At 33.3% G+C, this 26,969-nt stretch overlaps 1 long non-coding RNA gene and 1 pseudogene across 2 annotated transcripts; both read left to right on the top strand.

Moving 5' to 3' along the window:
* Nucleotides 1-7,430: 7,430 nt before the first annotated feature.
* LOC146927748 (uncharacterized) lies at nt 7,431-11,380 on the top strand (annotated as a pseudogene). Its single transcript, XR_015005827.1, has 3 exons — nt 7,431-7,780; nt 7,875-8,436; nt 11,225-11,380. The product of XR_015005827.1 is annotated as an uncharacterized LOC146927748 (transcript).
* Nucleotides 11,381-24,924: 13,544 nt separating this feature from the next.
* On the top strand, nt 24,925-26,117 carry LOC146927747 (uncharacterized). The gene is made up of 3 exons (XR_015008212.1): nt 24,925-25,339; nt 25,818-25,913; nt 26,034-26,117. It is a non-coding gene; the product is annotated as an uncharacterized LOC146927747 (long non-coding RNA).
* The last annotated feature ends 852 nt before the right edge of the window (nt 26,118-26,969 follow it).

The following is a 26,969-nucleotide window of genomic DNA, read 5'->3' as shown; positions in this document are numbered from 1 at the left end:
AAAAAATAATCATTTTTTTTATTTTTCCGGTATTTTTCCATTGTTTTTTATTTTTATTAATTTTTTTAGATTTTTTTCATTTTCTAAAATTTTTTTAAAAAAAAAATCACAAATGCCACGTGTACACAATAAAAAAATAATTATACAGTCAGCGCGCCACTTCATCAGAAAAGGTGACTCGGCCTGAAACATAAGCGAAAAAGCACAGTCAGCTGACCTAGGGGGATATTCTAAAACAAAAAAAAAATACAAGGATGAAATCTAACAAAATAAAATTACAGGGGGGAAAACCAAAAGTGATCTATATTACAGGGGGTAAAGACCTATTAACTCTTTAAAATTTGATAGTTTTGGTCCACTCTTTCTAATATTTTGTCTAAAATATGGTGATATAACATGTTTTAAAAGAATTTTTTTAGGATTTAATCAATGTTAATATTTTCTCATCTTCAGATCATATAACACGACATTTAAAAAATATGATGGATGGACCATAATTGTCAAATTTTAAAATAAGAGGACCAATTTCACAAAAAAGATGAAAATAAGGAGATCAAAACTGCAATTAAGTCAAATAAAAATATCATCATAATAATACCCCTGGTGCATTTCATTTAGGGTTAATATATGTTCATCGCTCTGTAATATAGGCGAATTTTCGTTTACCTTCCGTAACAAAACAAAAATTGATTTCAACTTTATAAGAAGATTCTCCATCAACACACTCTTACTAATCTAAATGGTTGACGTGGTTCTTAGCATGTATTTTCATTTATGTATTTCGACATGTAACTAGATAATCAAAACCATGAAATCCTCAAAGTCCAAGACAGAAGATAAAGATTTCGACAAAGCTAGTTTTGACAAGGTTCTGAGGGTTCGACTAGAAGAGTTCAAATTCTTTAAAGAGGCCAAGTTTGAAGGGTCAAATGCGTGGAAAACAATACAAAGCTGTCAGAAGGATTTAGTTTATGACCGTTGGTCTGTGTAGTTATTTTTCTTGTGTATATATAGTAGTTTTTCATGGAAAAAATGGGTCACAAATCATTAACAAAAGTTCTACACACTCAAAGAATCCAACTTACCTCCATTTACCATTCCTCCATTTACTCATTTCCAATGCATAGATAAATGACATGTGGCAAAAAGAAATTTAAAGGTTAAGATTAAAAGGTTATGGTCGTTCACATGAGGATGTTACTGTTTTTTTACAAATCATACTGCTGTGTTATGGTCGTTGGTCAAAATTATAGCAGCTTTAGGTGTGTTTTGGCAGGGTTTTCCTTTCAGCGTTTGCTACTTTTTGCTTTCCTAACTGTTGCCCACTGAGAGGAATTGTAATGACAAAAATCTCTAGTTTAGGTGTTAAATTCGCGTGGTTCCATTGACATAGTATTCCAAAAAATGTGATGGAAAATTTTGTTCTACCAATTGTTTCTTTTGTGGTGCCCATGTCCTGCAGTGTGTGGCCTTTCGTTGGTCGTAGTATTTAAGGAGTATATAAATAATGATCAATTTGGTCCTGAAGAAAAGGAGTCCGATAATATTTTATTTTATTTTTTTTACGTTGGAAACAATGTACTCATTGTTAATAGTTTGTCGGTATGTGGTCCGTTGTCGATTGAAAATATATATATAATTGTGATTATGTGTCATATAGAATGTGGACGATAAAACCATAGCCGTCACCCCTTTCTTCTTCTTCTTCTTCTTCTTCTTCTTCTTCTTCTTCTTCTTCTTCTTGTCAGATGGGTGATTTATGGTCAATTTTGACCCAAAAATCACCCCTCCGAGTTGTTTTTCCTTTTATTCTAATTGAATAAGTGATTTCACATATTTTCTATTTTCTTTGGTTTGTTTTTGTGATTTCGTCGTCGTTGAACGACTTTGTTTGTTTTGATTTTCCGTCTTTATGCGGTGTGTTTTTGATTTCTCGTCTTAGTGCAGTGCAGATCCGATCAATGACATTGACTTTGGATTCGTCAACGTTGCAAATCCGGAGACATGAGTACTCTGGAGACTTGAATACAGTCATATTAGTCATATTTGTAGACAGATATATTTGGCCGTTTTATGCTATTAACATGGATGTTGTGAGTTTGTTCACATATTCATCCTTTTCGTTTTTAGCGAATTTGAATTTGTACTGTATCGATGTACTCTATAAATTTGAATGAATGAATATCGTTTAGTTTTGTCAAGAAAAAGAATGTGGACGACGTTTAGTCAAATGTTGACCGTTTTCCACCCGTGCGTCACACAGGCAAGACACTAGTTCTAATTACATATAATGGGGTGTTTGTTTGAGGGTTACAAAAACAATTCCAAGGAATCTAAGGCTGGAATTGAATATTCCTTTGTTTGGTAGATGGGAGCCACACAAATATGCCCCGGAAAACATTTTTCCCAGGAAAGTGATGAACCCACGTTCTCCCCCATTTTTCCCCCACATTCAACCCTTTTTCCAGCCCTTTTATTCCCATGAGATAGCTTGGGAAAATTTTATTCCCAAGGAATGCAAACCCATGATCTTCAAGGAAGGTATGTATCACTCATTCTTTAATATGAGAGGTATCGACCCATTTTCGATTTGCTGAAGCAATGGTGAAAGTCATTAACTTAAAATATTAGTTCCTTAGTGCTACAAGAAGACATAAATTCCACAAAACCATGCTTTTGCTAGAAATGTAATCTGCATAACATGAAATAAATATATTCTGATTCATTCAATCAATTTAACGGATATCACTAGAACAAACATGAAATAAATATGTGCAATAGCCAATACATCGTGATAGTGTTTATACTTTCTCTTATATGATACAATGACTTAATGATCATATTCTGGGCTTCAAAGCATGAATTTTTTGAATAAATCTAAGCTTAAATATTATAGCATCTATTATAGCTCTGGCAGTCTCAGAAGAGGGAGCATGAAAAACCCACTAATGAAATCTGTTAATCACATTGAAAGGGAAAAAGTCCCATGTAAAATTAGAAGTAATACTATAACCAACCACTCATAGGTTTTCTGAGACGCAGACGAATATAACATGTTTTTACCAACTTTTATATTGAGTGTGAATTACTATCTAAGAAAGTGAGATTTGTCAAATTTGGAATCACTATATATTTGGATGTTTGTGCTCTATTTAGAATGTTATATATGGTGTAATTCCTATGTTTCTAATATAGTATTATGACCTGCAACAATTATTTTTTTATCATGACACATTTGATGGAAATGCGTGAAAGGAAGAAAAAAAAATTATAGCAATGTTTATGATATATATGGAGATGTTAAATTACTTTATGTTGATGACAATTGTGTTATGCTACCTTGAGTTAAGTAAGCGTTCAAAAAGGCGAAAAAGGTCATGGAATTTTTATGAAAGAAGTTTAGTTAGAGAAGTCCATTTTCGTAGAATTATTTACATGAGTGATTTGGCTTGCGTTGAAAATACAAGGATGGATAGAGCTGCTTTCCACAAACTATGTGACATGTTGCAAGTTATTGGTGGTTTGCTTCCTACTCGACACGTGTGTGGAGGAGTTGGTCGCCATGTTTTTACATATATTGGCACATCATGTTAAGAATAGAATGATTAAAAGACAATTTGTTAGGTCTGGTGAAACGATTAGTAGGCATTTCAGTAATGTATTATTGGCAGTTTTGAAGTGTCATAAAGAATTGTTAAAACAACCTAAACCAATTTTGGAGGGCAACACGGATGAACGATGGAAATACTTTAAAAATTGTTTAGGAGCTCTTGATGGCACTTACATCAAGGTCAATGTGCCAGAAGCAGACAAAAGTAGATATAGAACAAGGAAGGGTGAGATAGCTACAAATGTGTTAGGCGTATGTTCATCAGATTTACAATTCATATATGTTTTGCCTGGTTGGGAGGGATCAGTAGCCGACTCTAGAGTCCTTAGAGATGCTATTTCTCGACCAAATGGTTTAAAGGTTCCTCAAGGTACAAAAGCATAAATTAATATAAAAATAAAACATATTTTGCATAGTTTATGGATTTTAACTTCAATTTTATTTATGATAGGGTGTTATTATTTATGTGATGTTGGATACATGAATGGAGAAGGATTTCTTACTCCTTATAGAGATCAAAGGTATCACCTTAGTGAGTGGAGGAATGGATTACAACCATCTACCTCTAAAGAATTTTTCAACATGAAACATTCTTCAGCTAGGAATGTAATAGAAAGATGTTTTGTGTAACACCCTAATTTCCACATTTTATTTTTATAATAAATATGCTTTTAAAATAAAGAAAACACACAAGGGTGTCACACATCTTAAAAAAATTCAAAAGTACTTCATTAAAATTAAAAACATTGCAATGGAATATTTTTCAAAAACTTTAAAGTACATGTCGCATCACAATTTCAACACCAAAACTAAATTCAAAAGAATTCTAAAATTGAGTCTAAAATAAAAAGAATCCCTGGTCCCTAGTGTTACTGATCAGAGCTTCGACTCAATAAAACTCCCAAAAAGCGATAGACAAAAAGGAGAAGGCCCCAACGCCATCCTCCGAGACTCACTGCTACTAAGATCCTCTTCCTGCAAATCTACACCACAAGGGTGCAGGCGCCCAACCCGCCACTAGAGGGTGAGAATATGTTCAACATAAGAAATGCATAAACACATGGATAGATCTAGAACAAAGAATACATCATTTACATTTAGGCATGTACACATTACAAATAGATAATATTCACATTTAAATATAAACCTTCGTTTAATAAAAATCAATTGGCATCAATCACATACAAGTATCAACACCATTTAAGTATATCAAGTACACATTTAGAAAAAATACAGATCATTCACACATAATCACATAGAAGCAAATTATTGAATGTTACATCTCTAAATAGTTACACATTTTTAAATAGCACATCTTTTAATTACACATCTTCAAAATAGACTTGCAGTTATGTATGCAATGTCCCTAATTCGACTCTATATGCATGTGGTACCAGTTTTGGATATCAGAGTTATGTTACTGATTTATCCCCCATATTTAAACACATCTTTAAATCGGACTGACCATGAATGCATGAACACAAGTAATGACTCAACAATGCACATTTTTAAATGACTCGACAAATGCACATCATTAAATAGCACCATCGTCAAATATCACATCTTTATATAACTCATCTTTAAATCACACATTTTCAAATATCACATCTTTATATAATACATCTTTAAATCACACATCTTCAAATAGCAAATCTATAAATCACACATCTTTAAATATCACATCTTTGTATAACACATCTTTAAATAGCATCATCGTCAAATACGACATCGTTAAATAGCATCATCGATAGATAGCACATCAATTACACATCGTTAAATAGCACATCAATTTCACATCATCAAATAATTCACAAATTACACTTAGACAAATAATTCATCAATTACACTTCGTTAAATAACTCATCAATTATACATCGTCAATTAACACATCGTTACACATATAAAAGTAGTAGAAATAATTTTCATGATAACTATCAACTCTATAAAATTACTTTAAAAATAAGAATATGTTATTCTGAACTAATATAATAGCAATTTCTTGATCAATATGTGTTTATACTTAACAGTATTGAATTCGGTATAAAAATAGATAAGGTGTAATACTAAATAATCCATGTATGTTTCTAATAAACTATAAATTAGTGTCTTTCCAAAATCATGCTAGCAAGTAATTAGCCTAGTCTAAAATATAAATAATAGATCAATCATTTTATTAAAACAAATAACTCAGACAAGGAGGTAATATAAAGAAGGACGTAGGCACATATGTATATGAGATAATGCAATGGGAATACAAAGTAGCAACTAGTTACAATTAATAATTGACTGCATTTAATATATGAATCTCATGATAGCTATTTGTAAATATATAAGGTATGTAACTTCTAATATCAAAACATGTCTGGTCATTGATAAACAAAAATTCATAGGGTAGTAAACCGAAGGACATATAAAAGAGTCGAAGAACATATTCATAACATCATGTCGAACGTGTTATAAAAAAAAAAAAAAGACACCATATACACAAACGTGAATCATATTCATATAAGCATATATTAAACGGATTCAAATTTAATGATTTAATCAAAAATTTAACATGAAAACATTAAAAATCATGAAAAACAATGGGAAATAAAACCCTTCACTAACCATATGATCATACAACCCTTATGATGAATATAGACTCCCCCCCTTACCTCTAATATTGCGAAATTGATGATTTACTACGGTGAACTCTCTCTCTAGGTTCTTCTCGCTACTCCTCTTTGCCTCTTCTCTCCATAACCCTAGCTTTTCTTTTGCCACTTTGTTTCTCTCTTTCTCGGTAACCCTTCTTCTCTAATTATCTTCTCTATTTATAAGCTCTAATTGAGTTTGTTACCAATCTTTTTAGATTACTATATGTCCTCTAGGTTTGTTACTAATCTTTTCAAATTACTATCTGCACCTCTCGAATTTGTTACTATTATTTATGTAACTACACCGTCTTGCTATTCACACTCCCCTCTACTTAAATCATTAAAGCACTCCTCATCTCACTAACTACACCTCTTTTCTACCAAATTTTACTAATCTCCCCGTTCGCACTCTAATTTCTTATTTTCTCTAAAAACTCCATTTTCTTTCTAAATATTATTTTCTCTCACTCTTTTGTTTTAATTAAACTACTACCATTAATTAAAGCTCTACTTTATATATGCTACCTTTATTAATCCAATGTCTCTATCCCAATTAACTAAACAACCTCACCCAAACATGTTAAAATTAATTTAATTCAAATAAAAATAAAAATAAAAATAATGTCAAACAATCAACACTAATATTATCTAATAAATATATTAATAAAATAATATTAAAAATTGGGGTGTTACATTTTGGACTTTTGAAAGGACGTTGGGCTATATTGAGAGAGAAGTCATTTTATCCCGTAAAAACTCAAGGAATAATAGCAGCTTGTTGTCTTCTACATAATCATATTCGCAAAGAAATGACATTGGATCCTTTGGAATTGAATTTAGGAGATGATGAGTTCTTTGATGAAGTCATGTTAGGTGACATGATAACTACGGTGGAGCGAAGTACGACATGGAGTCAATGGAGAGATAGTTTTTCATTAGATATATTTAATAGGTGGAGAGGTGGAAATCATTGAAAATTTTCATGTTTTTTATTTGACATTTCAATTTGATTGTAATTTTTATTTTCAGTGTACTGTTGACTTTGATTTAAAAGTTTTATTAATCAAATCGATTTCTTTTTATGAGTTTTTATTTGTAAAATATGTACTTGTAATATGATTTTATTTATTGTTTATTGTTATATATTTTGACATGCATGCACTTGTTGAGTTGTTGAATAGATGGACGGGTCATTTGAAAATCAAAATGTAAGAATCACAAAGCGACAACGGACTCCTGAAGAAGATGGAGTATTGGTGGTTGGTTTGTTGAAATTAGTGGACGAGGGTTGGAAGGTGTTGCAAACTCATTTAAACCTAGGTATACTAAAGCTTTGGAGAAATATATTCACAACAAATTCCCAAGTTGCACACTAAAAGCTACCCCACATATTGAATCAAGAGTGAAACTGCTTAAAAGACAATATTCTGCAATCAAAGATATGTTGGATCCAGGTGCAAGTGGTTTTGGGTGGAATGATGCTGAAAAGATGATTAAAGTAGAGAAGGAGATTTATCGTCAATGGTGCAAGGTAATATAAGATATACTATTCCACAATTGATAAATTCATGATAATTTTTCTTGCATTAAATTTATATTTCTAAACACTTTTTCCTTTAACGCAGTCTCACCCTACCGCAATTGGCTTGTATAAAAAACCATTTCCACACTATGATAGCTTCGATAAAGTATTTGGAAAAGATAAAACAGCTGGTAATGTAACAAAAGATATCATTGATATCATTATTGAGATGGAGAAGGAAAATGTTCAATCAACACAAGAGGGTGGATCAGGAATTAATTTGAATGATGATGATGACGATGAGAATTTTGAGTCGCAGATGCCAGAAACTCCCACAACTAACACTACTGCTCCGGGTTCAAATCCAACAAACCAACCACAACGTGATTCTACTAATTATAGGACCGGAAAGCGTGGGAGAAAAAGGGTGAAGTACAACGATGATGCTTCTGATAGCATGTCAAATTCATTGAACAAATTGGGTGAGATTTATGCTAATGGTGTTGAGAATATGAAACAAGTCTTCACTTCTTGTTTTGTGCACGAGAAACACACAGCTGATAGGAGGAACCAGATTGTCTCTATTTTAAAAGAAATTGAAGGATTGTCTGATGCAGAAGTGGTAATGGCTAGTATGCTAATCACCAAAGACAATAACCTTTGCGACTATTGTAATATCCCGCCTGTCGGTATCGGTATATTACCCGTTAATCGTGCCAGAGGAAATAATTTATGGAAAGTGGATTAATAGTAAATATTTTATGACATGTCAGCATAACACGGGAAAAGTATCGGGGTCGTTTTAAATACGCTTGAAGCAAGGGTATTTTGGTAATTGCACGATTAAGAGATATTTATTTGATTTGGGGCCAAAAATATCTCATTTCTCTCATCACTTCTCTCTCTAGGTTTTTGGTAAAGGATTTTCTCCTCCTTCTCTCTACTCTCCATCGCCCTCTTCATTCTTTTCTCTACCAATCTCCCAAAACTTCTCTCAATCATAGAATAAGCTTAAGTTTTGGTACTTCCAAGAGTTAGGAACAAGAAGAGGCTTCTATTGAGTTTGTTTTCCAACCATATCATCCCAAGCAAAGAATCAAGAGTCTAGGGTTTTGGTTTGGCAAGAGATGGAACTTGAAGCATAAAGTTGTTCTAGTCTTCATGAGTTGTGAATCAAGAAGTTAGGGTCTTGGGTTTGATTAGAAGCTTTGGTGTTAAATTGAAGGCAAGATGAAGAATTAGGGTTTGTTATTTGTTAAAGAGGGAGCTAGTGTGTGTATAGTTGATGGTTTCATCTTGATCAAAGGAGAGTTGTGAAGATTAGAATGGATGGAGCAAAGGAAGCAAGTGGGACAAAAGCTAGGTTTTGGATTTGTATGAGCTTGGGACTTGGTGATGTTACAAGAACTTGATTAGGTGAGTTCCTTAGATAGTTTCACACCCTTTGGGATTATGTGATTCTCTTGTAAGAATATTATGCATTCTAAGGTTTTAAAGTATGAGATTAGTTGCCCTTTTCTTACCATGCTTGCCATACTTGTGTACACTTGTTCCATGACTGTTTTTACAGGTTTCTAATGATCCTAAGGGTCACATAGCACTTGGAGATGCTTGGTTTGAGGTTTTTAAGTCAAAAATATCAATTTTGAGGTTGCAGGACTGTCACAGCTTGCCACGGCGAGCAAATGGCTCGCCAAGCGAGCTAAAGGGCCGAACAGGGGGTCCTGCTCGCCCCCAACTCGCCATGGCGAGTAAGAGCTCGCCTCCCCAGTGATTCTACTTGCCTAGGCGAGCAACACAGTGGGGAAACCCATTGTTTTGTTCGCCTCAGGTCGTTTCGGCGTTTCGCGAGCGGTTTTTCTTGTGCAGTCTTTTTAAGAGAAATAAACCCCTCAAACCAAGATCCTAATTGTTCAAGTTTTAAAAGGAGACTTTCTTTTAAATGAAACAAGTATTCGGCAAGTATGGTAAAGCATGGTAAACGAGAGTATGATGTTTGAATCGGGTAGCAAGATAAATTTTAAGGAAAGGGAAGAACTAGAGCCTCGGTATAGTTATCGAGAAATAGAATAGTTAGTAAAGAATTAGAATGCTATACATTAGTGATATGCTTGTTAAGACGCGAGGTGATATAGATTATTATCTTCGCATAGAAGTTAAGTGCCATACGAGTATGGCAAGACGTGAATCGATTTTATATCCATTCACAAAGTAAGTTGAGCAAGTATATAGTTACCTCTAGTGGGATCGTCTAGGGATCCGAGGTAAAAGAGTTAGCATGTTTAAGTTAATTTTCATGCATAAGACTAAGATTTATAAGAAAGAAAGAGTGTTATGTCTCTTGTAATCCTTCCAAGATTGGATTCAAGGGGTTTCCCCAAGGGGGAATGGTTAAGCCGCAAGGGAGCCGCATTTCACTAAGTTAAGGTGTCGTGTCTTTTGTATACCTTCCAAGGTTGGGTACAAAAGGTTCTCCAAGGGGAATGGAGTAAGCCGTAAGGGACCTGCACGTTCACTAAGGGAGTCCGGTGCGCTATTGCAAAGCATTTTCACCGGTAGTAAGGGATGAACTTCCGGGGTTACTCCACTCGGGACTAATCCATTAAATGAATTCAAGATAATTGTTTGTTACACGCTAACATAATCAATGAAGCTAACTATGCATATTGTTCATACATCTATATGTTATGTCATAGAGCCTTGACATAGATCGTCAAGAACAAGTAGAGACTTCGCGTAGTCTGTCAAAAAGTAGTAAGATAGCAAGAATCACTTATGTGATAAGAGATGATATGTTGTATATACGACATATTAAGCAAGTAGAAGCAAGTAAAGATTGTGATACCGATGACGATCTTAGGTTTCCCCTAATCGTCCGATATAGAGTCGTGTCATGATTATGTTATGTTTAGGCCTCGATACATAGAGTGTAATCTTGGCAATGCGGTTTTAGATTCCCCCTTGACCGCCATGACACGTATAGGAAGTGAAGCCTATAACAAGTAAGATAAGACTATGACGGCCTTAGCAAGCACCACCGTCTAAGTAAGCAAGTCCCCACACACGTATAATCAACCGGCAGGTTGTATTGTAGACACGTGGTGACCGTAGGTTTTTCCCCTTGGTTGCCTATAGCCTAGAGTTAGGTGGAACTCACTGAGACATTATGTCTCATCCCAATCCTTATTTGTTTCAGATATCAGGATGGATTAGCAAGTTAGTAGCCGGATGGATGCTGCCACAAGTGTTGGTTCGTACCCGCTGCAGGAAGATGTGGATATTCAAGGATGTAAATTTATATGTATTAGAAAAGTTAAGATGCAATCTCTTGTATGAACGCATTTGTTGTATATGATATTCATTCGAAGTTTTTATGTTGTATTTCTTAATGTATCCAGTACTAAACTAACGCACATGCTAGACTTTCTAGATACGTCTAGTATGGGTGTTACAACTATTTTTTCACAATGGATACTCCTGGATTGAGGAAGCGGTTTGTGGACATTGTTTTGAGTAACAATGGTTCTAGATAAAATTTAGAATGTTATTTCTTCTTTTGGTGTTTGAAGTTGTGAATCACCACCAATACCACGTTTTTGCTTTGTACTCGATTGATGGCTTTATATTAATCTTACTAATGACCATTTTTTATTTTCCATCAATAATTATTTTCACTTTTGTGGGTTGCAAGTTGACAACGGTAGTTAATGAAATTGGTTTGAGGGTTTTCTCTAGAACCTTTCTTAAATGGTTACCTTTTGTGCTGATTAAGACAAAGTGCCTGCCAAAGTAAGTTGACAGAGAAACTCACATAGTCACATACTGTGCAAATATTTTCGAGCGAACTTCAAGGAAATGAAACAAGTTTGTGTGCTTGTTATAAGATGGACTGGTTGGAAAATGTTCCCCTAGAGAATTACCATGATGAATAAATGGAAGAAGGATCGTAAATGCAATGAGAATGAAGGTAATTTCCTTGATGATTGAAATGATATTGCAATGCTTAGATTTTGTAATATTTTTACAATAGGGCTATGTAATTATAATGTTCATTCCCAGGATTTTACATCTCAAACCAAACATATTTCACTTATTCCCTGGAATTATTTTAAAAAAAGTTCCCACGAATTAAACAATTAACCAAACACTTTCTTCTATATTTTCCTGGGAATACAATTTTCATCTTCATATTCCTCGGAAAGTTAATGCCTGGGAATAAGTATTGTAACCCTCAAACAAACATCCATAAGGATTCATTATCAAAATATCTTTCATTTTTTTTAAGTAAAAATACAATAGGGTTAATAGTGTTTTACCCCCTGTAATATATGCCATTTCCGGTTTTGCCCCCTGTAAAATATTTTTTTTGGATTTCGTCCTTGTAATTTGAAGATTTTTGGTTTTGGATCTTCATGAATTTTGACTGTACAAAATCGAAGATATGGCAGGGGGTAAACCGAAATTTGTTCAAATTAACAAGGGGTAAACCGAAATTTGCATAAATTACAAGGGGGGTAAACCTAAATTTGCTCAAATTATGGGGGTGAAATTTTCTGTGAAGGTCCAAAACCAAAAAAATCTTCAAATTACAAGGATGAAATTAAAAATAAATATTTTACAGGAGGGAAAACGGGAAATGACTTAAACCATCTACAATGGTTTTTTCTTTCAACATCATTCAACACCCACTTTTTCAATTCCCAACACTTCACGTCATTTTCTCTCTCTTATTCAACACTCACTCAACTTTTACACTCTCCAATGGTTTTTCATTCAACACTCTACCCCACCACTTTTTATTTCTTATTCTTATTTAATTTTTGTTTTTATAATTACATAAAATTAAAATTATCGATTATAATTAAATTAAAATAATAAACACTTAACAATTTATTTTTTAGTTTTTCGTAAAAACAAACTTTATTTCAATAATTTATTTATATTTTCTTAACTTAAACCACGTTTGATAGAAAATTTATTTAAATAATTCATTTATTTTTTAGCTAAATGGGTAATTAGAAGAATTATAGGGGTTAAAATGATTATTATCGAGAATCGAGATCCATTTCACTAAAAAGAAGTTTAAACTTCAAAAGAAAAGATAGCGAAAAACTTGATTTAAGTTAAGATAGTAAAAAACTTAAAAGCTAAGATAGTGAAAAACTTGATTTTTTTTTCTGTGTCCAAATCAAATGAACCAAGTCTCTATTTATAGAGAAAAAAAATCATGAATTTTGATAAAAAAATTTAAAAAAATTAATTTGCAATGAAATAATTGAGATTAAATTATTAAGATGAGAAAAATTCAGATAGCCAATCAGAACCAGCGACGTGTCACCACTAATCCACAAAGCAGCTTCTCTCTCATCCGTTCTGCGGCTCACTCGCTTCTGTCGGCGCGTGTTCTACACGCGCCAGTTTTGGCAAACCAAATTCCGCCACGTGTCTCTGTTGCAGGCTTAAACAATGTTGAATCCATTCAACACCTCTCTCCCCCACATCATTTTTTTCCCACTTTCAACACTCCATTGGAAAAGTCCCAAGTGTTGAATCATGCTTTCAACACTTCCATTGCACTTGGTCTTATATTACAGGGAAGGAGTCACTTTGGCAGTGTTTGGTAACACCAAAAAATTAGCTTATAGCTTATAACTTATAAGCTCGTTTGACAAAAAAAGCCCCGTTTGGTAACACTTTTTCACCATGAGCTTATAGCTTATTTCACGAGCTTATAAGCTATTTTTCAGAAGCTATTCCAAGTAGCGTTTGAGCTTATAGCTTCTAGCTTATTGTTTTTTCTTCTACTTTTACCCATACTATTTTTTCTAAAATCCTTTTTTACCCTTTATAATTTGTTATAAAATTAAATAATGATGTATCAATAAATGCAGAATACTAACGATCAAACTCTCCATTCTCCAGAACAATAAAAAAAATGAGCTATTCACCTTCACAACTCTCAAATGTCGTCGTTCCTTTCTCTGTGATTCCTGCTCGTACTCGTCCGTCGTTCCACTGATTCGTTTCCACACCCAGGTTTTCATTTTTCTTGAACTGTTATATTCTTCTTTTTAATTATACTTCAATCGTTTGTTGGATTTTAGTAGTTTATGATTTTTTTTTATGGAAATCGTTGTGAAAAAGGGTTGTTTGAATCATAGAAAAACCCCAAGTATCTTTCTCATTTATGATTTGATTGTGTTTGGATTTTATTGGTGGATGTGGATTCTTAGGAATTCAAATGTTCTTCATTAGATTTATTTGGAATTTAAAACCGTTGTGTGTATTCAAATGATTGCAATTTGACACTTTTGATTAATGAAAATTTTACATGGTTGATTTCATTTATGAGCTCTATATACTATGTTAAATCTATCTCTGATGTATTTTTACCATGTGTCCTTTTTTATTTCTATAATTCAAAAGTGATAATCCTCATTATTGTATATTGTCAAATTTATAAGATGGCATCAAGTAAAGATAAAATGGAAGGACTCAGTTTTAAATGGTCAGATGATCCTGTGTATGAAAAGAAATTTTGTGAGCTTTGTATAAAGTTCATTAGAATAAATGGACGTGGATCATCATTTAAATGGAAGGAGATTCACCAAAATTTTGAAGAGGCCATCAACCGAAAAGTTCCCTCAAAAACTTTAAAGAATGAGTTAGATAAAATGAAGAAAGATTGACAACTTTGGAAGTTTCTGAAGTATGGTGAAACTGGATTAGGATGGGATCCTGTTACAGGAAAGCTTAGTTGTTCAGATGAGTAGTGGGATAGAAAAATTAAGGTTAGATTGTTTGATACATAGTTTTAGTTAATTTACATTGAAAATAATTTATATAAGATCTGGAGGTTAATAATCAACTTATCTTTGTCTGTAGGAGAAACCTGATGCTAAAAAATATCGTAATAAGTCGGTAGATCCCTCGATTGAGGAATACTGGAGACAACTGTTTGATGACAATTATGCAACTGGGGAAGAGTTTGTTGCACCCTCTATGGATCCTGAATTGGTTCAACCTATGGACATGTTAATGTTGAGGGGGAGGATAAAGAAAGTGGTGGGGTAGACAATCATCATTATGAGATTGATGGAGAACATGTTTATGAAGAATACAGACGACATGCATCTAAAGTGGAAAATCTATATCGCGAAGAAAATGATTTTTTGCCTGATTTTATGAATGAGGTGGGTGGTACCCATGTGCCTACCCAAGGTATTGGAGGTACACAAATAGCTGGTGAATATACTGAAGGTGCACAAGTGACTAGTCAAGGTGGAGGCACAATTAGAGATGCACACACCCAAATCATGACTAACAAACCTATTAAGGGGAATCGTAAAAGAAAACGCTCATGAGGGGTAGCAAAGCTAGGTGGTCAAATAGAAACTTTGATATCTCAATCGAATAAGGAATTGGAAATAATGCAATCTGGTGGTTTCACAAGTAAACAAGTTAATGGTAGTTCTACCATTGCTACAACAATGACTGTTATAGATCGGATGGTTACCAAAGGTGTTTTGGAAAAAGGTAGTGAATTGTGGTGCTTTGTGACTTGTTTGATTGAGAATCAAACAAGGCGAGAGATTCTTCTAAACATGGGGGATGATGATGATTCTATGAAATCTTGGATTACATATTTACATTCCCAAAAAAAATGAATGTTGACATTAGGTAGCAGTGCTTGAGCCATTGATTTTGATTTGTCATAACATTATGGCTTATGCCTCTGATTTTGATTTGTAATTAGTTCCAGCTTTGTCATAAGTCATAACATTAGCTTGAAACATTAGCTTGAATGGCGTATGCCTCTGATTTTGATTTGTAATTAGTTCCAGATTTGTCATCAGTCATAACATTAGCTTGAATGACTTATGCCTCTGATTTTGATTGGTAATTAATTTCTGACTTGTGAATGTTAACATTAGTTTGAATGGCTTATGCATCTGATTTTGATTCGTCATTAGTTTCTGGTTTGCTATATCTTGCCACTTTAAATTGTTTTGAACTTATATTTCAACACCAATAAGGAATCCGAGAAAGTGTCATAACATTTTTTTCATAACTGTGTGACTAAATATGACTGTAAACTGGGCAGGCTTATGAAATTATTTACATGTCATAATTTTAATGATTGTTTTGATATGTGTTCAACATCACACTGAAGGTGAAATTCATACTTGAAACTGCTCATTTTGCAGATTAAAGTTGGTGCTCATGTTATTATGGATAATGAAAGAGAAAATAAGAGAAGAAAGTATGCACTTTATTGGAATATAAGATCAAGTGCAATTGCTACATATTACTATAAATATATCTATATAGAACCATGTATGAGTTCACTTCAAAGGGGGAAAGATTGGATGAATGAGATATTGAATGGCCACCCTGTTCGATGTATGATTGCCTTTAGAATGGACCCAACTTTATTTAAACAGTTGTGTGAAGATTCGCAATCAAAATATGGATTGCAACCAAATAAGAGAATGACAGTTGAAGAGAAGGTGGGCATATTTGTGTATACACTTGCTATGGGTGCTTCTAATAGGGATGTTAGAGAGCGCTTTCAACATTCGGGAGAGACTATTAGAAGAGCATTTCATGAAATTTTAGAAGCAATTAGTGGTAGAAGTAGGGGCTACAAGGGTCTAGCACGTGATATCATAAGACCAAAGGATCCAACTTTTCAATTTATACCGCCGCATATTTCTAATGATGAGCGGTACATGCCTTATTTCAAGGTAAAATATATATAGATATGTAAATATAATCTTATACTTTATCATGATGGTCACACCGTTGTCTAACTAACCTTTTTTAATAGGACTGTATTGGACGTATTGATGGTACCCATATAGCTGTTTGTATTCCTGAGGTGGATCAAATGCTTTATAGAGGTAGAAAAGGAATCCCCAACTTCAATGTCATGGCATGTTGTGATTTTGATATGTGTTTCACATTTATATCAGTTGGATGGGAGGGATCAGCGCATGACACACATGTTTTTCTTCATGCAATCAACACACTGGCGTTAAACTTTCCAAAGCCACCAGATGGTATTATTATTTGTATATATTTCTACAAGTTTTTCCGAGGAAGTTTGTTTTATAATTTTGTTTTTTCTCTTAAACAGGTAGATATTATTTGGTTGATAAAGGATATCCTGATAAAGAAGGATATATGGTGCCTTATCATATGATAAGGTATCATCAGTCTCAGTTCGAACATGAACCCCCAACTAATGCTCAAGAAGCCTTTAACTGGGCACATTCATCTCTTAGAAGTTGTATAGAAGGATCATTTGGAGTTCTGAAGAAAAGGTGGAAGATACTAAACAAAATGCCGCAATTTAGCGTTAAGACCCAAATTGATGTTATTATAGCTGCATTTGCGTTGCATAACTATATTCGCATCAACTCACAAGATGATGCAATGTTTACTATTCTTGAGAAACATCCAAATTACATACCTAATGATGAACTTCCGGGTATTGTTGATGGTTATCAAGGTAGTGAAAGACAAGAGGGAAGATCAGGGAGATCAACCAAGACAAAGGAAATGCGTAACAATGTTGCTGCTTTATTATGGAATATTAGGCGATAGACTTATTTTGATTATTACTTTGTATTAACATAATTGTTGTTAAGCTTGTTAAATCAACATTTTAGATTAATTTTGGCTGCAGGCTCCATCTGGATTTTCTGTCGAGTTTGGTTCTCTATTATTGAGCTTGGTATGGTCTGTTATGCAGGATTTTCCTCCCTGTGCTGTTTTGGTTGTTTTGTTGTGATGTTGGTTATCTGCTGTGGTGCTGGTTTTTTGCAGCAAGAAGGGTTTGGCAAGGTATGACAGAGTGGTGGGAGAGGTTTTTCGCTATTCCTCCGATCGTTTTTGCCCCTTGGGAGTGCTGGAGTAATGGCGAGAGGAATAAGAGAATTTGTAAGGGGCCCCGTCTTGTGTGGCACACGACGTTTTGGGTTTTATGGAAAGCGAGAAATAATAGAGTTTAATAGTTTGAATCCGGAGGTGGCCGAGTTGGTGGATGAGTTACAGGTTATGTTGTGGCGTTGGGCGTTGGATAGAATTTGTATGCCAACTTGTATGTTTTTTAATGGTGTTGGATCCCAAGGTTTGCTTTATTCGTTGATTCCGGGTTTCTAGCTTCTGTTTTTGTGGTACTGGTATCTCAGTCTTAGGCTACTGTGCGGTTGTGTGTTTGCGGTTTGGTCTAGGCTCTGCTGCTTGTTTTGGTGGCCTGTTTGTGTGAGGTGGTGCTACTGTTAGCGTGGGGCTGTTTTGGGCTATCTGGTGTATTTCGTTTGGGCTGTTGGTCTTTTGTTATCATTATGTGCACAAGGAATGTTTTCTGTTTGCTGCTGTCGTAGCCTGCTGGTGTGGTTTGGAGTGTTTTAGGTGGCTTGACAGTTCTGTTTTGTGGCTGGTGTAACACCCTATTTCTATTAAAGCGATAAAACACGTGAATAAAGCATATATTCAAGAAATAGACGCTACATCTCAACAAAATCCCAAAACAACAACATGCATGTATAAAATCTCAACAGTCGCAGCGGATATAAACTATACATCTCCAAATTATACATGCCATGATATCAAGATACATCATCATATAAATCCTCCAAATCCTGACAAGTGGGTAAACCTCAATAATAAAATAAATCCAGCAAAAGTATAAAGACACCGACAACCTAATCAGAGCCTAAACCTACGACTCCAAAACGATAACGGAGATTAGCTCCCGCTATCCAAGCACTCACCAAAAGTGAACTACTCCTGCACAACGTCTACCCATCCATACAGAAATGTAGGCGGTCAAAACCACTGGAGGTTAGCTTTGTATCAATCATAATCAATAAAAACAGTTGGACATAATTAAATCAAATCAAATCTCTAATTCACAGAAGTAATTAACCTTCATATACACACACAACCATTCCAATATTCAAGTATGTACACATCAAACACACTTATCACCAATAATCATCATTCACAAGCAACATATGCAACATCATGCCAATATGATATGCACCTACTTGACACATATATGCATGTGGTACCATATCAACAACCATTAGATGCCAACCGAACATCTTAAGTAAGAGTACACCTCATTTTACAATCAATTATGTAAAAGTACACATCCTTTTACATTTCTCATATGACTCAATATGATTATGATTCATGGACATACAACAACGACCCAATAATGCAACTTACAACATAAACAACTACCAACGGCAATGTAAAAGTACACCTTCAATTACATTGATTAATTCAACAATTGCATTATCAAGTATTCATGTCCATACATTCAACAAATCACAATGCAAATAAGAGTCTTCACCATGTTATCAACAAACACCAACATAGATTGCCACATAAACATTAGTCCACAACAACTACACAACTTAGTCCAACAATTCCATACACTTTCTCATAAACCAAGTAAAGTGGAAAATATAACTGTAACACCCTGATTTCCCAACTTAAAAATTTCATAATAAATCAGAGTATTTAAAACATAAACGGAATGTCACATACTACTTGAAAGTCATAAAATAGATAATAATAATTATCCTTCAAAATTCAACATCATGAAATCTGAAACTTCGCAGCGGAAATAGTTCAACATAATAAAAGTATTGGCACGCATGCCTTATCAGAAAAATTCTCATAAATTTGGTTCAATACTTATTCATAAAAAGTTCATCAAAGACATGTAAGGAATAGAAGTAAAAGCAAGCCCCTTCCCGTTACGTATCAGAGCACCTAGACACAAGTGAGGAGTCCACTCACGAACGCCTCTAGTCTTTATTACCTGCAAGTTACCCATACGAAGGGCAACATTTTCAAGCAGAAGGGGTGAGATTTCACAGTCAATAAATTAAAAATATAATTCATCAAAATGCATTTAACAACATAAAACATTATCAACATTTATCACTTAGCATAATATCAATTCATAATCAATATCATCAGTAAATCATAATCAACATCATCTTTTAAAACATTATCAGACTTCATATTCAACTTGATACTTAACTCGACAATGCGACACAACTTAACAAATGCAACTCTTAACAACTTATATCATCGTAAACTTCTTGATATGCAAATGCATGTGGTACCATTCGGGGCATCAATCCCCCAACATAATATGAGCGTAAATAGGCTCTTCAACATGTGAGCATAAAGCTGTCGGGCCTCAAGCCCCCAACGTAGTTTCAGCGTTAAGCTGCCGGGCCTCAAGCCCCCATCTTTAATGAGTATGTAATAAACTCAATCTTCCTACAACTTAGACAACATCATAACATCTCTTACAATTCCATATACATGGACAACTTCTTAAACCTTTACACTTAGACCGACTCATGCAACTTCACGACATTAAATGGTTAACAGCATTGAACAACAGCAAAATATAGCATGCAATAGTGCTTGAATGTCTCAACATCATTTGAGGAATGAAATACATCAACATAAATATCATAAAACATCATAATAGTATTCATACATCATTACTAATAATCTCAATCATCTAATCAGGCTTCTGGACATCTGGAAGTATCCTAAACAACCCTCATTCTTACCTCTAAGATCAACTCATGACTACACGTGCGAAAGGATCGCATAGGAAACAATTTGGGCAACTAGCAGTGTTACTCGCAATGGCGAGTACAATTGCTCTCTAGAAATCCTAAAGGACTTGCTCGCAACGGCGAGCTACTTTACTCGCAATGGCGAATACTGGGTTTACTCGCAACGGCGAGTGTTCTAGCTCGCAATGGCGAGCGATGAACTTCATCACTCGCAATGGCGAGTGTTCTTGCTCGCAGTGGCGAGCGATTAATGTCAGTACGACCAGAAACATGTTTTTCTCAAAAATTCTCATAATCTCTTGGTTCTATCATCCAAATAGCATCTATATATCACCCTATGGAATATCTAAGGTCTGTATACAAGTTTTGCATCAATTTAACATCTTTTCATGGTTCAATCATCAAAATCGGTCTTTAACCTTAATTCCCAATTCTCACAAAAACTCAACCTAATCATGCTAAACCCATTTTTCAGAATCATACCTTTAATAATATTGAAAGTTAGTCTCACCCTTACCTGGTTATGGTGAAATCGCAGCTCTCCCTCTTGATCTCTTCTTTTCTGACTTTTCTCCCTTTTTCTCCAAAAGCGTTTCACGTAAAAACGTTTCTAACTTATGTTTGCCCTATTTATTTCTCCTTATTACTCTACTCACCTCTAAACTTACTCTTTTCACCTCACAGCCCCACTTTTAATATTTTTATTTTATTTTTCATATCTTATTTTATTTAATAATAAAATAAGTCACACCAACATCATAACTTCACAAAATCATATACTTCACATAAATCTTGAAAATCACATAATTTATCTAAAAATCATGTAAACCACTTAAATTCATAAATCATATAAATCACACATATATAAATAATATAAATATATGTTAAAACTCATCAAATAATTAAATAATTACGACGGGCGTTACAATAACACCTTATGATAAACATCATTTTCAACACCTAACAACCATCCACATAACCTCATTTAATCATATAAAACTATCCATGAAAGATTTATAAGGTAATTGTCCTTTAAAACCATTTTCATCAAAGTTCGTCTATCATTTTACAACTTTAAAATGATTGAAGTAATTGAACCAAAACCAAGTAAATAACTTCTAATGCCTCAACTATGCATACACTTAGATCACATATAAGTGCAGTTAAGTATGCATGTACGTTTCACCGGCCAAATACGACAAAATCATGAGAATCACAAAGTGTCTCTCTTTATCACTTTTCCAAAAGAATACCATTTTCAAAGCAAAACAAGTTAAGACTCGATGAAACTAATCACAACCATTTTTAGAAATCTTATAATCAGTGTACAACCTTAACCCTACTTCAATTCCATGAGAAAAACAAGTTTCGGAAAAATCGACGTTCTTGGACCATTTTTCAAAAGTTAAGTTCGATTCACAAAAGCATGTCCAATTCGATTCAAACGATGTTCCAGTAGGTTTAAGCGTGTAAACAAAGGTTAAACAAGTCAAAAGAAACATTTTAGAAAATACGGATTGATCCCCAAGTGCCCGAAACGAAAAACAAAGCAGTGCTGAACTGGGCACAGCTCGCTTAAGCGAAGGCCTGCTCGCTTAAGCGACCAAGTCACAGAAGCTACTGTGCCTGCTCGCTTGTAGCTCGCTTGCAGCTCGCTTAAGCGAAGCTTCATCTGCTCAGAAAAATAACTTTCCGGTTTTTACCTCTTTTCACCCAAAAATCCCAATTTTGATCATTTCAAACCCCAAAACTCAATCCAAAAGATGTTTACAGGCCATATACATTTCAAAACACTCAAACATGCATAAGTTTTAAGATTACAACTTCAATTCAACAAAATTCACCAATTCACCAAAACTCTCACAACTTTCAACAACAACAACAAATCTCATCATAATTCACCAATTCATGATACCCAATGCATCAATTCATCAACAACACATCTAACAACAACAACAACAACATCTAATCATGAAATCATCCACAATATAACAACCACAACTTCATTCTTCATCAATTTCACACAAAAACATATCATATTCATATATACCCATTTTGACATACAAATTCAACAACAACAACACAATTATCATTCAATTCATGTACATAATCATATCATCACAATTAAGCACGAATTTCTACAACCAAAATCAAATCAACCACTTATTCAATTAAGCACTTAAGCAAGAAATTTGGGAAGAAGCTACCACTAAAGATTAGGATTGAAATCTAACCCCCTTACCTTAATTCTTCACAAACTCAAGCTAAGGCTTCACTTTAGCTCCAATCCTGGAACCTCTACCTTCCTCTAGCTTTCTCTAGTTTTCCTCTTCAAACCATTCTCTTCTCTTGCTCTTTCTCTCTCTATCTCTTCTCAAAAATGTGTAAAATGATTATGGAACCCTATTTTCTCTAAAGACTAGAGTTTATATAGGCTCTACATAATTGGGATCAACTCACAATGCCTTAATGGGCCTAACCCATTTACTAATCTAATTCAAAATGTTTCTACCCACTTAACGATAAAATATAATAATAACGGTCACTTGCCGGTCATTAAACAATTCACTACAACTCTCTAATACTTAGTAAAATAATAACGGCTCTCACTAAGCACTAAAAGTAATCCTCATCAAAATTACTAAATTACCCCTACTCACAAAATGACCAAAATACCCCTGAGCCCATACTGACTAAACTAACACCGAATTATACAACTCCCAACCAAAAATACACACAGAGGAAATTAATCACATAAGAGTACATATAAACACACATAAAAACAATTAAATTAAATCTAGCGAAAAATCGGGCTGTTATAGCTGGCAGCTTGTTTTTCTTTGTGTTGGTCCTTGTCTTGCTATGGGTTTAGGACCCTAGGGTTTTTTTTTTTATTGAGTTGTTGTGTTGTTAGAGGTGTCTTATGTTATTAGGCCCTCTTTGTGTACTCTTTTTCATCCTTTGCGGGATAAGTGCATCTTGTATTAACCTTGCTTAATAATATTTGTCGATTCAAAAAAAAAAAATTCCAATGATATCGTAAATTTTTTAACAAAATTTTATGGCTTAATAGTAACGTAAATTTAGTAGAGTAAAAAATAAAAAAAAATTGGTTTAATAGTAGCGTAAATTTTTATGGCCTAAAAATGATAATTGTTCGTCTTCATAGAAATTAGAATAATAAAAAAAAAGTCCTTTTTATTCTAAAAAAAAAGTCCTTTGATGTCATTTTACATTTATCAACCATTGAACCGCTAATTTTCCCAAACACTTCAATTAGCTTATTAGCTATAAGTCATCAGCTATCAGCTATAAGCCATCATCTATCAGCTAGCTTATAAGCTATCCGCTATTTTTACCAAACAGACCCTTTATACCATCTTGGGAGATTAGTCACTTTATACCCTGAATAGGGAAGGAGTCGCCACTTTAGTCCCTGAATGCAGATAAATTGCAAAATAGTCCCTGAATGTATACCCTGTTAGTCAATTTAGTCTCAGAATGCAGATTTCGTTAGTCAATTTAGTCCTTAAATGTAGACTTTGTTAGTCACTTTAGTCCCTGAAATTGACCAACATATGAAGGCACTACTACAAAATTGGGAAAATATAGCGCCTCATAAATAGCGCTTTTAACACTAAAGCGCTATAAATTAAAACACGGAGGTCTTAGCTAGCGCTTTTTTGAAAAAGCGCTATCTATCATTTTAAGTATATATAGCGCTTTGTATTGAAAGCGTCAGTATAGGCTAAATAAAAATAATAGTTATTTAAATAAAAAACATGATTAATCGTATATGGCACTTTTTATGAAAAGCGCTATATATAAATCAACCTTAAATAGCGCTTATAGGTTAAAAAAAGCGCTATTGTATGCTTGAGAAAGATAGCGCTTATAGGTTAAAAAAAGCGCCATTTTATTAACTGATTTAATGTACATTAACTAACAGGTCCCCTGTTCGATCCCCTGCATAGCATATTTCAAATATTTTTTGAATTTTTATGAAAAATGGATTGCAGTAACAAAGCACACCTTTTTTTAAGAAAAAAAATTTGGTACAAACCTTTTTTAATTCTTTTATCATATATATAACAAACCTTTGTTATGTATATTATATATAACAAACTAAATCTAAACTTTAAAAAAAAAAACAAATCTAAACTTTTTCCCAAAAAACAAATCCAAACTAAAAAAAACAAATCAAATGTCCTGGTCCCATTAAATCCTACTTTTCCATAAATCCTACTTTGCACGTTGCGTTTTTTGTTTTTTTATTTATATTTGAAAAAAAAAACGCTTTATACACTAACAACAAAGCATAACTTCTTTTTGTTATATACTCAAAAGTAACAAAGAATCCCAATTTTAATGGAAATCCCTATTTTAATGCATCCTAAAGATAAAATAAAAACTATAACATAATTTTCATGAAGTTTGCGTTTTTTGTTTTTTTATTTGTATTTGAAAAAAAAAATGCTTTTTTTTGTTACACAAAAAAAAAACGCTTTATACACTAACAACAAAGCGTAACTTCTTTTTGTTATATACTCAAAAGTAACAAAGAATCCCAATTTTAATGGAAATCCCTATTTTAATGCATCCTAAAGATAAAATAAAAACTATAACATAATTTTCATTAAACGTATTTTTTAAAGCAATTAATAACATAACCCAAAACTACTTTACTCAAAATTTTCATTAGATCGTGTGCAGGAAATTCAGTCCAGAACCACCACCTCTATTGATTCATTCATCACCAACCACCTATATCTATCAATTCATTCATCACCATCACTCGCTTCCTTCGATCTATTCCAAAACCATAACCGTCTCTTTCGATTCATTCCAGAACAACCACCTCTATCTCACTCTTAATTGCGGTGCATCATATCGTCGCTGCCGTCGACCGGTTACAGCTTTTTCAATACTCAATTCTTCATCTCAGGTACCATCTTCATTCTTTCCTTACCTCAATTTAACTCAAATATTCTTTAATTTTTTTCATATTTTCATCTGGATATTTTAGGTTTTCAAGGTTCAAACTAAATTTAAGACTTCACTGTTAGTGATTAGGATGAATTTGACAATCGAAAATTCAAAATTTTTGTTTGATGAATAATTACTGAAATTTGACAATTGTTTATTAAAGATTTTGGGTTTAATTAAACTCTACACAACTAGTAAGATGAATAATTTTTCTTTTGGTTCAATTTTTTTTTTATATATATAAACAATGACACTTTTTGTGTGTGACTAGAATTATTTTCTAATAAACTAATTGAATGATGTGATAATATGATATACACTATGCATATGCCTTTTGTATAACCTACTAATCAATTCCATAATCATCCATCGTGACTTCTACATGGCATACCAAATAAACTAACTTATACAATTACTTATTATTTTATTTTTTGTAGTGTCCTTGCCAAGAAAATGGTATAGATTGCGGGTACTTTGTGATGAGGTTTATGAAAGATATTCTCATTTCAAAACTAAATGAGATTCCAAAGTTGGTATGTTTTTTTATATTAAAGTATAATATCTATGTATAATTAAGTTTATTTCTTCAAAAAAAAATGTATAATTAAGTTTATTAAGTAACATGGTTATTTTTAATGTTATAATATATACAGTACATTGATGGTTTCAAGTGTGTGACATACTCAAAAGATAAACTAATAGAAATCTAAGAAGAATGGTGTCGGTTCATGATCAGCCTAAAATTTATATGATTTTTTTTATAATAAGGTGAGTTTAATGTTTCTAAATATATTTGCTAGAAGTGGTACGTAGTTGTTTTAATTTATAATCTTGCTTTAATTTCTACTCATGATCAGTAGTACTTTGAATTTATCTCTAATATAATATAGCGTTATTGCTTAATGGCGTTTTCTGGTATATATTCAGGTGGAGGAGAGTGAACGAAATTTGGAAATGAATGATGATTTGCGTGCTTGTTTTCGATAAAAAAGTTGAGAAGACCAAGAAGATAGATGAAGACTGCATGATACCATAGAAGATATTGATCTTTATGTCAACTAATTAGTTGTAACTCTTAGAGATATCCATGTTACCATATTAGAGGCTATACATTTCTGACTTTTATGCTATATATACATACATTTTTTATGATATGGTTATGTTTTATTCGATAAATAATAGTCTCAATTATAATGTGCCTAAATTATATACATTTCCCTTTAAATTTCAGACTATATATATATATATATATATATATATATTACTTTAAATTAATAAAAAAAAACGCTATCTGGAAAGGAATTTTTTTTGACAAAAATAAAATAAAATAAATGCTTTTCCTAGCGCTTTTTTTCCTTTATAAAGCGTTATCTAAACCTATTGTTACATAGCGCTTTTAAAACAAAAACGCTGTTTTTAAACTTGTCTTAGATGACGTTTATTTTTGAAAGCGCTATCTAAGGATAACCTTTGCTAGCACTTTTTGACATAAAGCGCTATATAAACCCTGTAATAGCTAGCGCTTTATACAGAAAAAAAAGCGCTATATTACCTTTACCAGCGCCATTTACAATAGCGCTTCAAAAGCG

This window comes from Medicago sativa, chromosome 4 (genome assembly GCF_051527215.1).
Source record: "Medicago sativa cultivar Bolivia chromosome 4, Bolivia_mono, whole genome shotgun sequence".
In the NCBI taxonomy this organism is placed as follows: domain Eukaryota; kingdom Viridiplantae; phylum Streptophyta; class Magnoliopsida; order Fabales; family Fabaceae; genus Medicago; species Medicago sativa.
The sequence above is the reverse complement of the archived record's forward strand: the minus strand, read 5'-3'. Positions and strand labels throughout refer to the sequence as shown.